At 39.1% G+C, this 14,440-nt stretch overlaps 1 protein-coding gene and 1 pseudogene across 5 annotated transcripts in view; one reads left to right on the top strand and one right to left on the bottom strand.

Moving 5' to 3' along the window:
* Positions 1-14,440, top strand: part of DTWD2 (DTW domain containing 2) — a 1,117,698-nt gene that overhangs the window by 356,948 nt on the left and 746,310 nt on the right. The gene's annotated exons all lie outside the window — the stretch shown is intronic.
* Positions 4,362-4,686, bottom strand: LOC146405701 (large ribosomal subunit protein eL33 pseudogene; annotated as a pseudogene).

The following is a 14,440-nucleotide window of genomic DNA, read 5'->3' as shown; positions in this document are numbered from 1 at the left end:
ATTTTGAGCAGAGAAACAATACGATCTGACTTAACATTTAAAAAGAACCATGGTAGATATTGTGTGTGGATTGGATTTTAGAGGGGCAAGGAGTCAATTGCATTCAACTACACATGAGAAAACCCAACATGAATGGTATCGAAAACTAATACTTCAGCTTTTCATTCTTTCACTTTCTGTTCTTATCTTTGGATTTTTCATTCCCATTCTTTGTAATTCCCTTTACATTTCTTAAAGCCTTCCTGTATACAAGGTACTGTGAAAATTACCATTTGTGTCTTTATCCCTTTCTTTAAACCTTTTCCTGCCATCTAGATTTTTTTTTTCTAAACCAAATTACAGGTTGTTCCACTTATCTCAACAGAGGTAGAAAGAAATCAATTGCTTTGGTTGTTTGATAAGACAAACCTAGCTGCAGATCTGAAGCTAAATGAACTGGCATGAGACTGATAGCAGGCCCGCCTGCCATCAGCACCAGCACCCTTTCTCAGTGATAGCAAGCTGATGCTAAAAATGCTGAGGACAAAGGCCTGAGTTTGTAATCAACATCAAACTAGGACTCTTCCATTTGGATAGCACTGGCGGTCTTCCTGCTGAAGTGGGTGATTAGATTGAGACCATCGTATATCACATGCCACTAAGAGCTATTAATGTAGGTGAATGATTGAGCAACCAGACTTGTTGGAAAGCGTAACTACTTTGCACATCATTGTAAGTTGTTTTCCAGGCTATACTGGCATCCCTTCAGCCATGAAAACATTCAGATGTTTAAAAAAAAAAAAGAGATGCTTCCTGAACACTTAACTATAAAAGTAAATGAGATTGCTTTAGACTGCTCCGTTAACACTCGAACCATCCACACATGGAAATTATTACCTACCCTGTGTTTATTTAAATGTTGGTTGATGTTGTCATGCCAGCCCTGTTGTTTGTTAGTATAATGCTTACTTCTGTGCAAATGAGTGAACAGCCCAATACCCTTCAACATCATTTTGGGGAAACATTCCTCCATTAAAGAACAAGTCTCTCCTAAATACATTATGACTATTTTATGTCTTCTTTCTAATTTTCAGTATTCTTAGGTTTTGAAGGTGGATTATGTTCACGTATAATTACTCTCACATGCTGCAAGAGGCCAACTTGTAGGAATGAGGGAGCATCCGAAGGCTGGATCTTGGGTATGTCTGAGAAGAGTTTTAAGCAGGTCAATTGCCTTTGCTTAAGCTGTTTCCCAATATGAATGGCATTTTCTTCCTCTCTTTCTCCCCTTCTCCCTTTCTCCCTTTTTTCTTTCTTTCTTTCTTTCTTTCTTTCTTTCTTTCTTTCTTTCTTTCTTTCTTTCTTTCTTTCTTTCTTTCTTTCTTTCTTTCTTTCCTTCCTTCCTTCCTTCCTTCTTTCCTTCCTTCCTTCTTTCCTTCTTTCCTTTTTCTTTTTTTGGCCATGCCCTCTGGGCCATGGATCAAACCCACACCATAGCTGTGACTCAAGCCACAGAAATGACAACATTGGATCCTTAACCCACTGAGCCAGCAGGGAACTCCCTTGATAGAATTTTCTATCTATCAATGTGTACTTGTCCAAATCCTTCTTGCTTAGATGTCAAGCTTAAACCCCACCTCCTATAAGAAGGTGTACTTGAGTCCTTTAGGGCACATTATCACTCTCCCTTCTCAGAGAAAAGGGAAAAGAGTGGATATTTTCTTAGCAACTCCTGTGTTGGATCATCCTATCTCATCAAATCTTGACACAAGGATTCCATGAAATAGGAACCATTATCCTTGTTTGGCACAGGAAAGTGAACTGATGTATCCATGGTCCCATAGCTGGGAGGTAGGGGAGTCACAAGGTGAATTCAGGTCTGCCTGACTATACATATTTTTTCCCACAGAAGTCACAGGGAGTGACTTCTGTGACTTCTTAAAACTTTCAAACTGCTTAGAGCCAGGGACATAGTCCTTAGCATTGCATTGGAAACTGTTGCTTGGTATTTGCACTGTTTCATGTGTAGGTTTCCTACCTCCAGCAATGCTTAAAGCCCTTTATGGCAGTTCCTAGAAAGACAAGGAAGATATGGTTTCTGCCTCATGGTAGCTTGGCACGGAGTCACAGACATGAAAAGAAAAATGTTTCCTAACCCACTACAGGGAATCTGATGGAAGTCTACAGAGGATACGGAGATGATACAGAGGAGGGGATAGTGAAGGCTGGTGGGAGCAGAAAAGATTTTGTAGAGAGTAGATACTCTAGTTCTTCACATGAGCAGGTATTTATCAGGAACCTGGATGCTTTGGTTCGGGGGGTGGGGGGACCTGAGGAGAGGCTCAAAGGAAACATTCTGGGTGACAAGAAGGTGCTGGGCTAGGAAACCCAGCCAGGTATGCTTAACCATGGTAAACAGCTCAGTGAAGTTGGGGCATGCATTATGGGGGCAGGGCACAAGGACTCTTCGGAGAAGAGGCTAGAGGGAGAGGAAGGCAGAGGCCAGGTCATGGGTTTCTTCAGTTCTTACTGAGTTTGAGTTGTATTCATTGTTTCTTATGCTGTCGAAAGATCTCAAGCCTAGGTGTGGTGTAATCCAACACAAAACATTTTCTGTATGTGCAGATGGTAGAGAAATGATTTGAAAGGTATAGGAATAGTACATGGGAGGGCAGTTAGAGGGCTGTTGCCTCCTTTTCCAGGCAGGAGCTGAGGCCAGGTGGATGGAAGGTAGTCCTGCAGACACCCAGCAGTCTAGTTTTCTTCTGTGAGCTCCCTGGCATGCTTTTCATGGGCAGGAATCTTCTCATATTCTGTTGGTCTTTATAGAACAATCCCAAAGATAGGGATTCCCTGTTTTTTTATGCCTGGAATGCCGAGAGCTGCATTTGCTGTAAATTAATGAAAAGAACTGGAGTAGTGGTGACTGCAAAGCACGGGTCCTTCAGCATTTGAACTCCCCCAAGGCAGAGAGTGAAACTTAGCCCTCTTTTCTGCAATGTCCCTTTGTAAGCAAAATTACCACCATTAGTTGGCATTGGAAGCAGTGAATCATAGGTGAAAACAACTTTAGAATTTTTAAGAAAAGCCAGGAGGGAAAAAATCAGAATAATTACCAAAATAATTTTTCTAGCAAGACTCTATTTATATTCTCATATATGTGAAACTGAATGCTATTAGTAAATGTTAAAGTCATTTAAGTGTTTCAAGTTCTTAACTGTGTCCTTGAAGCCTATAATATTTGCGGTAGGTAGTTGTGCTGCTGTAAATATGGGTTGACAGGTATAAATTTACACTAATAAATTAATAACACAAGTAAAGCAAACCCAGCTTCTGGGATGCTGGGTTAGCTTTGGAACTAACAGTTTCAAGAAAACACAGATCCATTGCCTTCTGATTGATTTTTCCTCTTGATTAAACCAAAATATGTACAGACGAAATTGTAACACTTGGTATTTTTCTCACCTGTATTTTTCACTTATTAAACTTATTCATCACATTTCTCTACCATTTCTATATCTAGAGGTCTGCTTTAAAGGTGAGCTTAAAAAACTAAACAAATGCACAGCATCTCTTATGAGGGCTTTGGCAGAATTTTCCATTCTCTCTATGTGCTATGACCCTTTGAACCTCAGCAAGCTGTTTATCTCCCAGGTTCCAATTCCTAGGTTTTTTTCCTTACGATCTGTGACAGCTCAGTAAGTGAATGTTTTCTTGTTTTGAGTCCTCTCTTCTTCATCTCTTGAACCCTCTTTATTTATTTTTTTATTTTGCTTTTGCTTTAAGGCCGCACCAATAGCATGTGGAGTTTCCCAGGCTAGGGGTCCAGTCAGCTACAGCGGCCTGCCTATGCCACAGGTGCAGAAATGCCAGATCCGAGCTGCGTCTGCGAGCTACACCACAGCTCACAGCAACACCAGATCCTTAACTCACTGAGCGAGGCCAGGGATTGAACCTGCAACCTCATGGTTCCTAGTCAGATTTGTTTCTGCTGTGCCACAATGGGAAGTCCTTGAATCCTCTTTAAAAAAGGGGATTGTATCTTGTTCATCTTTGATCATCTTCAGTTCCTAATGAACTATCTTGGCACCTAACAGGTGTCATTTAATCTATGCTACATGAATAAGGACAAATTTCTTTCCTTCTGGTACAGGGAATATCATTTTTTTAGGGGATGAGGTTGAATGAAAGAAGGAGATATTAGTAAACAAAAGTGATAGAAATCATTAAGAAAGCGGGAAGACACCTATGACATATGTTCAATTTTATGGATTCCGAGTTCACCCACAACATCACCTTAGACAAAACCATTTTGGTGCAATCTTACTTTTTTTAAATAGGAGAACAAATTCATACTTTTATTTATTTACTTTTCAATAAGTTTAAATCCTTGAAGGGTACAGGATCACTTGTATTCTGTGTCCAATGGTCTTAGCAAGGAGGCTACTTTGGAATTTGGCCCAAAAGATGCCATAGTTTTCCATGAATGCAAGTTCCATTTCCCTAGATTATTCTGGTTCTGACCCATCTACCAGGAGTGTTGTTTTTTGGTTTGTGCATACAAGCATACTTCTTGCCTAGAGAGAATTCAGTTTTATCTTGAGCAGAAACACTTTCCATGTTAAACAGTGCTGTGCGCTCCCTCTGGTTCCAGTGACCCTGCTTAAAGCCAGCAAAAATAGCCTTGAACCACAGCCTTTCAGACATATTTCTTGGTTTAGAGGTCCTGTTCACAGCAGGCCTCCGTAGGCTCCAAGATGCCTGAAATAGCCATTTTGTTGTGATCTTGAGGATTTTTGACTTCTTAAGCTCTGAACCAGGAACAATTATTTTTTAGCAACAATATCCATTTAGAAATTCAAATTTAGAAGAAGAAGTCTTTAGGTAGATCTTTCCTAAAATGTGAAACTCTATAAAATCTTAATCATATGTACAGATGGCTAAACCCTGAAGTCCTGCACACACAGTTCTCGTGGCTATAGTTTTATATCTACCTCTAGCAGGTAGAGTTAAACCAGAAGGGATGCAGGTAACTTCCAGGATCACCTGGGCTGCTTGGCCTCTTCAGACTGACTAGACAAGACTCTCTCCATCTTAGAGGAACTGCTTCCAGCTTTTCACCATTGAGTATGATATCAGCTGTGGGTTTGTCATTACGGCCTTAATTATGTTGAGATAAGTTCCCTCTACGCCCACTTTCTGGAAAGGGTTTTGTGTGTGTGTGTGTGTGTGTGTGTGTGTGTGATGAATGGATGCTGAATGTTATCAGAAGCTTTTTCTACATCTGTTGAGATGATCATGTGGCTTTTATTCTTCACTTTGTTAATGTGATGTATCATACTGATTTGCAGATATTGAAAAATCCTTGCATCCCTGGGATTTTTTAAAATCTGACTTGATCATGGTGTATGATCCATTTAATCTATTGTTGGAATCTATTTGCTAGTATTTTGTTGAAAATTTTTGCATTTATATTCATCAGTAATAACTTGCCTGTAATTTTTTTTTCTTTTGTGATATCTTTGTCTGGTTTTGGTATCATGGTAATGGTGGCCTCATAGAATAAGCTTGGGTGTATTCCTTTCTCTACAGTTTTTAGGAAAGGTTACAGAAGAATAAAAGTTAACTCTTTTCTGAGTGTTTGGTAGACTTCACCTGTGAAGCTGTCTGGTCCTAGAATTTTGTTTGTTCGGAGTTTTAAAATTACTGATTCAATTTCAGTACTGGCAGATGGTTTGTTCATATCCTTTATTTCTTCTGGTTTAGTCTTGGAAGACTGTATCTCTAAGAACTTTTCCATTTCTTCTAGATTTTCTCTTACTGCTCCATATGCGTTCTGCCCATGCTAGTTTCCTACTACTTCCATAACAATTTTCCACCAGTTTGCTGACTTGCAACCACTTCCACAGTTCTATAGACCACAAGTCTTTGTGGATTCAGTTGGGTTCTCTACTTACTCAGTGTGTTACTAGGCCAAAATCAAGGTGTCAGACAGGCTGGGATCTTATCTGGAAGCTCTAGGGAAGAATTCATTTGCAAGTTCATTCTGATTGTTGGCAGAAATAGGTTTTTGCACTTGTAGGACTGAGATCCTCATTTCCTCACTGGCTGGGTCTGCTCTCTATTCCATGGGCCCCTTGGGTTCCTTCTTATGTGGCCCCTCCATGTTTAAGTCAGTGATGGTGAGTAAATCCTTCTGCTTTGAATCTATCACATTTCCCCTTTGCCTTTTTCTTCTGTCACCAGCCAGAAAATGTTTTCTTTTTAAGGATGCATGTGATTACATTGGGCTACCCAGACTTCCCATGTTGCAGTCAACAGGCAGGGAACCTTAATTCCATCCACAAAGTCCTTTTTGTCATTTAACAAAATATATTCACGTGTGTGATGTCTTAGACTCAGTTTCTAGGAACTAGGGTGAGGCACTTTTTAAGAGTATGTTTTAGAAATTCTGTCTATCACACCTCTGAAAAAGGAGAACTTTGCCAGATTAAGGCTTGTCAGTTTTCTATAGAGCTTATCTGTGGGTAACAGTCATTTACCAAAACACTGTCACTTTGCATATAGCCCTGATGAGTTCCCTTTAGGCCTATTTTAGAGTGTATAATTTCTTTTATTTTTTTGCTTTTTTTAGGGCCACACTTACAGCATATGGGGCTAGGAGTCGAATCAAAGCTGTAGCTGCTGGCCTATACTATAGCCACAGCAACCCGGGATCCGAGCCCTGTCTGCGACCTACACCAAAGCTCATGGCAATGCCAGATCCTTCACCCACTGAGCAAGACCAGGGATCGAACCTGCATCCTCATGGGTGCCAGTCAGATTCATTCCACCGAGCTAAGATGGGAACTCCAGAGCATATCATTTCTGAAATTGAGACATTCTGTTTAATAGCAAAACCAGGTGTCCAACAATAAGAGGGCTGAAGCTTAGGAGATGTTTTGTGTGCATGTAGGTATTTGCCTGTGCACAGAAGGTGTTGGTTCATCTCATGGTCAGTCAGCTACGTTACTGGTAGCACCATGTGATGCGTAAAATGCCTTTGAAAACATCATACCGTGGTGCAGCATTGAATTAGAACATGAATGCTGCTTATCATCATATCTCAGGTAGTAAAATATATAAATATATAGTGGAAATTACCACTCTTTGGGATAAAGCTTTTTTTTTTTTTCCCCCCAAGCTAGAAAAGGCTATAGGAACAATTCATGTCATGAAGGACTACTATATACATGCCCCTACCACCAGCTTCCAGTGACATGCAAAAGAAGCTATTAAACTTTTAGTCGCCAATTCAGTAAGGAATTTCAATAACCCAATATATTTAATTAAATCTGAAGTACAGATTAAATACTTGAATTCATCCCATCAATCTTAAAGTTGCTAAAAAAAGCCATCAAACTCATTTTTATACTGAAGAATAAAGGGGTTGGTTACTATGTAGTATTTGCCCCTCAAAGGTGTTAAACTAATGTTACAATCTGTGGAAACTAAGAATTGAGGAAATAATAGAACATGGATCCAAACATCAAAAGTGCTGTAAGACAGATGTGGGTAGTTAAGTATTTATATTACATATTTTATTCAAGGCACCTATTTTATGCATTTTCTGTTTTATATGTCCCCTCTGCCTGTTTTTCAGTCTTGTTGGTTTATTTGTTTTTTAGAGTATGTACTTTCATGGAAGAAAAACATGCAATGATTTGGGACGGAAAATAAACATTACAATAAGCATAGAAGGCATTAACTATATTTATTAAAATTCAAAAGTAAATGTGGAAAAAAAAAAGTAAATGTGACTTGGTGTAATATAGATGATTGAATACTGATCTGAGAAGCAATTTCCATACATAACTTTTGTTGACATTGTGGGATGTTAAGACCATTGGTGAGATATTGTGTTCTGCAGACATTTTTGGGTATTTAACATGAGAATGATAGAAACTTCTCTAGGTTTTCTCCTGCGAGACCACTTCTAAGAGCAAAGTTAGTTGGTGTTTATTTAATGCACTGAGGTCCTTTGTAGGGCATCCTTAAAGCACTATTTTGATTTAATTCTGAATGGACTGTATTCCTGAGTTTGGGAAATCAAATTTTAACATGGACTTGCAAATAGCCCCAGTGCTTCACCCCTAATTCATATTCTAGCAACCTTCACTGAAGCAGGAAACAGAGTCAAGCTGTTGCCATGAAGATTGTTTCAAGGGCTGAGAAATCCTCCAGGGACCCCTTTATCTTTGCTTTTCAAAGAAGCCTTTATTCCTCTGTCCTGTTTCCTGCAAAGAGAGTTGTGTCCAATTCTTGAGGACATGGTGAGGCCAACAAGGACCTGAGGATGCATCCAGGACTATGATCTTCTGAACTGTGAAATCTGCCATTCCGATCTCTATCCTCATTTCTTTCCATTCTACCACCTTATAGCAAATGCTATTGTTCTGTAAAACTTTACTGGATATAAAACCTGCCTTTTCATTTTTAAAGAACTATGCTCCTAGGTCAATTGCCATTTGTTTGGTTTAAATCTTCTGTGTAAAAGTTCATCAAACTCTCATTAAAGTAACATTTTTGAGGAGTTCTGCTTGTAGCTCAGCAGGTTACAAACCTGACTAGTATTCACGAAGATGCGGGTTCGATCCCTGGCCCCGATGAACAGACTAAGGATCCAGCGTTGCTGTGAGCGGTGGTGTAGGTTGCAGATGTGGCTCAGATCCCAGGTTGCTGTGGCTGTAGAGTAGTCTGGCAGCTGGGAATGATGCAGTCCTGAAAAGCAAAAATAAAATAAAATAAAAATAGAAAGTAACATTTCTGGGTTAGATTGTCTACTTGATTTTAATTGACATAAAACTTTCTGTATTAATGGGCATCATAAAAGTGTCTTAATCCAAGTCAGTCAAGTTGATTTTTATTTCAAGTATGTTATTCTTAAACATTTTTTTTTCCTCTGAAAAGTGATGGCATAGTTTTAAAAAAGTAAAAAAAGGCATGTGTTTATGTTACTAAGTACAGATATGAATGTATAAGCAAAGTTAATAGAGGGACTTTATGGATTTTCAGTAAAGTTTGGAATAAAAATCATCTCATGTCTTTCCTCTTATCTGAACCAGCTGACAATTGCTATTTTCCTTTAGAAAGGGAAAATAGAAGCTTTTTAACTTTGCAACATTCTTAGGGAAACATAGATGTCCTATTTCATAGGGGGCATGGAGAAAGAGAAAGTAATGTAGATTTTTAAGGAAGCTAAAGGAGGTGGCCTTTCTCAGGCATATTTATACTCAGTCCAATAGACTGTAACATTTTCTTCTGAAAAGAATATTAATCCCAGTCTACATGCACTCCCAGTCAAGGGTGTGAGTACATGCTAGCAGTATATGAAAGTAGACCATGGATATATATGAAAAATGTGTATATTATATATGCATTATATATTATTTACATAATGAGACAAACATAATGTTTGAGATGAAACATTAGATTTCAAAGCTATTACAGCATATAGGGAAGCAAGTTTGACCCATGAAGTATGAATTTATATTTCTCTGATATAAGGGCTTTTTCAGCGGCCAAGCTTGAGAATGCTGATGTGCACGGTGGGGAAATCAGTGTTTGGATAAGAAATAAACTAATATTTTATGGCCTAAAAAGGAAAAAAATACCTCAGGTATTTAGAAATACTGTCTTTCCATTTTCAATTATTTGAGGATATAAAGACAAAATAAATACCATGATTGAGTACCTGCTGTCTATACAAGACAGAAGTGTATGTTGTGAGGTGACCAGGGCACATTCTCGGCCATAAGGAGGGAAGGCCCTAGCCAAGCTACAAGGGAGCAGGTAAGGTCTAGCCAAGTGGGTGGAACATAATATCCCACCACATATAGAAATTGGCAAATGGGAACAAGTGGTTTCTTAGCAATTTGGAGGCCTTGGGCTGGTCTAGAAGAGGTAAAAAGAATATATTGATAGGCAGATGAAGTGAAGTAATGATGTGTCCAGAGGAAGTCATTTGGAAAGCATCAAGGAGGTCTGGATGCAGGTGGGAAAAACCAAATCCTTGGGAGCTGGAGGAAGTGATGGGGAAGACTTGTAGTTTAGAGGAATTGAGGTGTAGGGCTTATCATCAACCTGGGACTCCATAGGCAGGAACCTTCAGGGATCTGGGGTCAAGCCTGTTCATGGTTCTGTTTATGGGGTTGGAGTGGGGCTGACCGCAAGAGTGATTTGATGCTGATCCCTCAGTACTGACCTGAGGGGCCTGTGATAGTTATCTTGTTGAAAAAGGGGACTCATTCCAGAGGTCAGAATAGGGAAGAAAATATAGGCAGTGGTCATATGGCCTCAAGTAAGGAGTGAGGAATGTTTCTGGCACCTCTCCAACTCTTGTGCAGGTGCAAAAATTATTTAATTTTCTGTTTCTGTCTTGAATGAATATGCCACCTATTTGGTGGCATAACACATAGACACATTTGAATTAAATGTCGATACATATTTTAATGTTTTAATCAACATATGTATTAAATAATTTGAATTTTCAAAGGAATTTGGGGAACAAAATCCAGCTTTAAGCTTGACAGGAAATTAATATTTGGACAAGGAATACTAGGGCATTCTGCTATGGCATATGTTCAAATTTTGAATAAGACAACTCTTATTTTTCAAACCAATCTAGGGATATAAAACTAAATCTAATTAGAATGAGAACATTACATTAAAAATGAGTTTGTTAGAATGGAATTCAGACTTTGCATTTAGAACTGTGGGAGAAGTGCTGTCAGCAGTGACCTGTAGGAACAAGGACTGGCTTGATGGGAAGAGAGTGGGAGAATCTGGTCCACCAAGACAGACGTGCTGTTAGGAAGATCCCTGGAGAGTAAGACCCTTTGACAGTTCTCTTTACAGCTGTACTGGAAGTAGGCATGCACTTGCTTATGCTAGATTAGAGCTTTGTGTGGCGATCAGGATCAGAACATAAGACTTCACTTTTCCTGCCCATTCAGTTGCTGCTCTTGGGGTTTTGCACGCTGCCTGCTCCCAGGAGTCTCCGTTTTGTCCATGCCTGGCAATGGCTGCTTGGAACCTCGCCTCTGGCAGCTGATGATTTCAAGTATCCAGACCTGTCATGATGCTCTCCAGGAGAGGTGTCAGGCTGTCATCATCTATTAGGCAGCCCCCCAGCTGACACACAGGGCCTTTCACTGAGTGCCCTTCTCTCTCAAGCTTTTGAATGGCCTCTTTTGATAGGTGTTGAGATAAGAAATGAGTTCTAAATCCAAATTGAGGCATTCACTTTGTCTCCTAGCCACTTGGCCTAATTTTTTGGTCACTGTTTTGCAAGTGTGGGCCAAGTTTTCATAGTTTTGACGATTTCCAGACCTTAGATGCAACTATTGATTTCTTCAGAAGGACTGTTCCATGGGTCATGAAAGCGGAGCAGCTGGGCACTAGCTTCTCATACTTATTGCCAGCAAAGTGAAAAGACCATGGTTTTAAGTAAATGAGATAAAGCTAATCTCTCTTCCTCTGCAACCAGCTCAAGCCCACTTCATTTTTCAGCAGCAGACTATCAGGCCTGCCTCTGAGGTGCTTCTCTGGCCACAGACGGTGTGACACAACATATCCTGACCAGAATCTAAGACAAATCTTGATCTTTGTATGTGGCAGTTACAGTGTTTTACCCAATTTATTCTTGCTGTTAGTCTGCTACTAACCTGTTGCCCCTGTTACAATAATTAGCATTCAAATTTTTAACAGTTTTGATAAAATGATTTTTCTCTCCTGTTTTCTTGGTGACCCTATCTTTGTTTCTGTCTATATACCCATGTTACAGAACCAAGGCCCAATATGCTTGTGTGGTGAGTGTTTATTTATGGCTATCCTTTATCTATCATGCTTTCTTTGGCAATGACTTCCCAAATTTCCCCAGTTGAAGAGATGGAATAGATAACCCAGTTTTAAGTCACTCATGTTTCACTAGACCTTGTCATAGGTTCAGGCTAGGCATGTGATTCAAACAGGTTCTGTCAGAATGAGAATGAGAGCTCTTTGGTACACTGTCAAGAAACACAGGCTTTACAATGGGGACCTACTATATAGCATAAGAAACTCTACCCAATATTCTGTGATGTTCTCTATGAGAAAAGCATTTGAAAAAGAATGAGTGTGTGTACATGTGTAACTAAAGCACTTTGTTGTACAGAACAAATTAGCATTACTGTAAATCAATTATACTTGAAAAAAACTTTAAAATACGAAAAAACTTTGTTTCTCTGGAAACATGAAAAAATAAGAAACACAGACTTTAGTTTTTGCAAGCTAAGATCTAAGGAGATATATGGTGTGGAGGTCCATTTATGGGCCATTGAGGGCAATTGTGTTAACATTGAAGCTAATATGCAGAAGAGAGCACAGCCAAGCAGAGGTTAGATGCTGACCATCTCATGACATCATGTGAATACTTCCAAGAATCCATGTCTTTATTTATTTATTTATTTATTTTTTGAAATATAGTTGATTTAAAATGTGGTGTTAGCTTCTGGTATACAGCAAAGTGATTCAGTTTCACACACACACACACACATACACACTCACCAAGAATCCATACTTTAGCCCAACTCCGAGTCAGTTTATTCTCTATTTTGCTTTAAAAAGTTTGTCTTGGATTATCTGTATCTTAAAAAAAAGTAACTGAGTATTTCAGCCTGATGATTAGGCTTGGCTACTTGCTGACAGCCTTCTTGATATCACCTAATAATAAATTTATTATCGTCGACTTACAGTGTTCTAGCAATTTCTGCTATACGGCATAGTGACCCAGTTACACATTTACATATATTATTTTTTTCACATTATTCTCCATTGTGTTTGTCTTCACCCACCTTCATGCTTCTTTTGCTGGGTTTACACCCTGTTGGGACATCTTGGTATTTTATGTATAGTCCTGATGATCTTTTATAGCCTGGATGAAATTCCAAGTTGAATAACTGTGTTTTTCCCTTTGAGTACTTTAGGAAAGCTTAATGACTCAACAAATAAATTACTTCTTCAATAACTCAAAGTGGGGAGGCTTCCAGGAATTTCACATAACTGACCCCTGGGTACACAAATATATTAAGGTCGGTGGCTCATTAGTCTTTCCTCTTCTATTGTGGATATTATTATATCATTTTACTTTCTCTGATGGTAACCTTTGTGATATTCTACTTAGCTAGCAGGTAAAACAAGATAACTGCTCATAAAGGGAATATATGATGAAAGAGACTTCTGTAATAGAGTTTACTCTAATGGGATCAGAATGGCAGGGAAAGCAGAGGAGTAGTTAGAGACAAAGCCACCATGGTTCTCGCTACCCTGCATCTTGTGGTTTTCTGAGAAACTAAAGATGATCTGAGAAGTAGGATTCAAACATTACATTTTTAGATCAGTAAAAGGCCCAGGGATCTTCTCCCGTAGTGCAAATCGAGGTTATTTCTGGGTGCTGTGTTGAAGCCCAATCTGTGTTTCAAACTCAGGGTCATCCTTAGGCCTTTTAGCAATACTAAAAATGTGCCATAGAAAAAGGTACTGGTGTGGTATCCAGTACCTCTTTTATCTCTCATGATACCCTCTTAAATGGAACTTTCCCTCAGATCTTCTTTTTTTAAATCATTCATTCTGTGCTGAGGGGATACAGATGCCTCACAGGTCAAAACCAAACCAAACCAAATATAATTACTCCAGAGAAAATAGATAAATAACTGAAGGTTTCTCCGTTCTTGGCCCTCTCTTTCTTTGATTGCTTTCAGTTCTCCTTCTCTTCCCTTCTACTGAGGATCTCCTGCTACTTTTTGATTCTGATCCATTGTGTAAAATGCTTAGCCTTGGTGCTGGGAAAGTAAGGTTCAGTATGAGGGGCAGAGAGGTTCCTGGGATAAGAGGGGTGACAGGGCTTGATGCTTGTAATTTGAAAAGTCTACATAGATGAGCTAAAATATAAACAGTTTGGAAAAAAGGAGTGCCATGATTTAAGCAGAGAAAATGTAGGGGATTACTAGGGAGATGGATCAGCTGGAGAAGACAGTCTACTTGTGTTAGAATTAGGTTTGGCTGCTAATAGGGAAGACTAGACTTAAAAATACTTTTAAAAATTTTATGAAACACTAATATGTTCGTAGGTTAATGTAACATGTTAAACACTTCTATGGTGCTTTGTGGTTATCACAGACCCAGGCTCCTGTCATTATTCTCTTACCATCTGAGGTCATGGCTTTCATTCTCAAAAGTATTACCTTTTGTTCCAAGCTCTAGTTATCGAATCTGTTTTGCAGCCAGGAAGAAGGAAAAGAGGCAATAGGGGAAAATTTTCTTCTAGTCAAGTTGGTTTTCTTTAAGCAATTTTGTCAGAAATCCCCTGCAGGACTTCTGCTTGTCTCATTGGCCAGAGCTCATTCACATGACCATATCTAGATGTAAGAGTGTCTGGGAAATG

Source organism: Sus scrofa, chromosome 2 (genome assembly GCF_054392235.1).
Source record: "Sus scrofa isolate SSC_HxYL_T2T_F1_AM1 chromosome 2, Sscrofa_HxYL_maternal_Yorkshire_Landrace_v2.0, whole genome shotgun sequence".
NCBI classification, from domain to species: Eukaryota; Metazoa; Chordata; class Mammalia; order Artiodactyla; family Suidae; genus Sus; species Sus scrofa.
The sequence above is the reverse complement of the archived record's forward strand: the minus strand, read 5'-3'. Positions and strand labels throughout refer to the sequence as shown.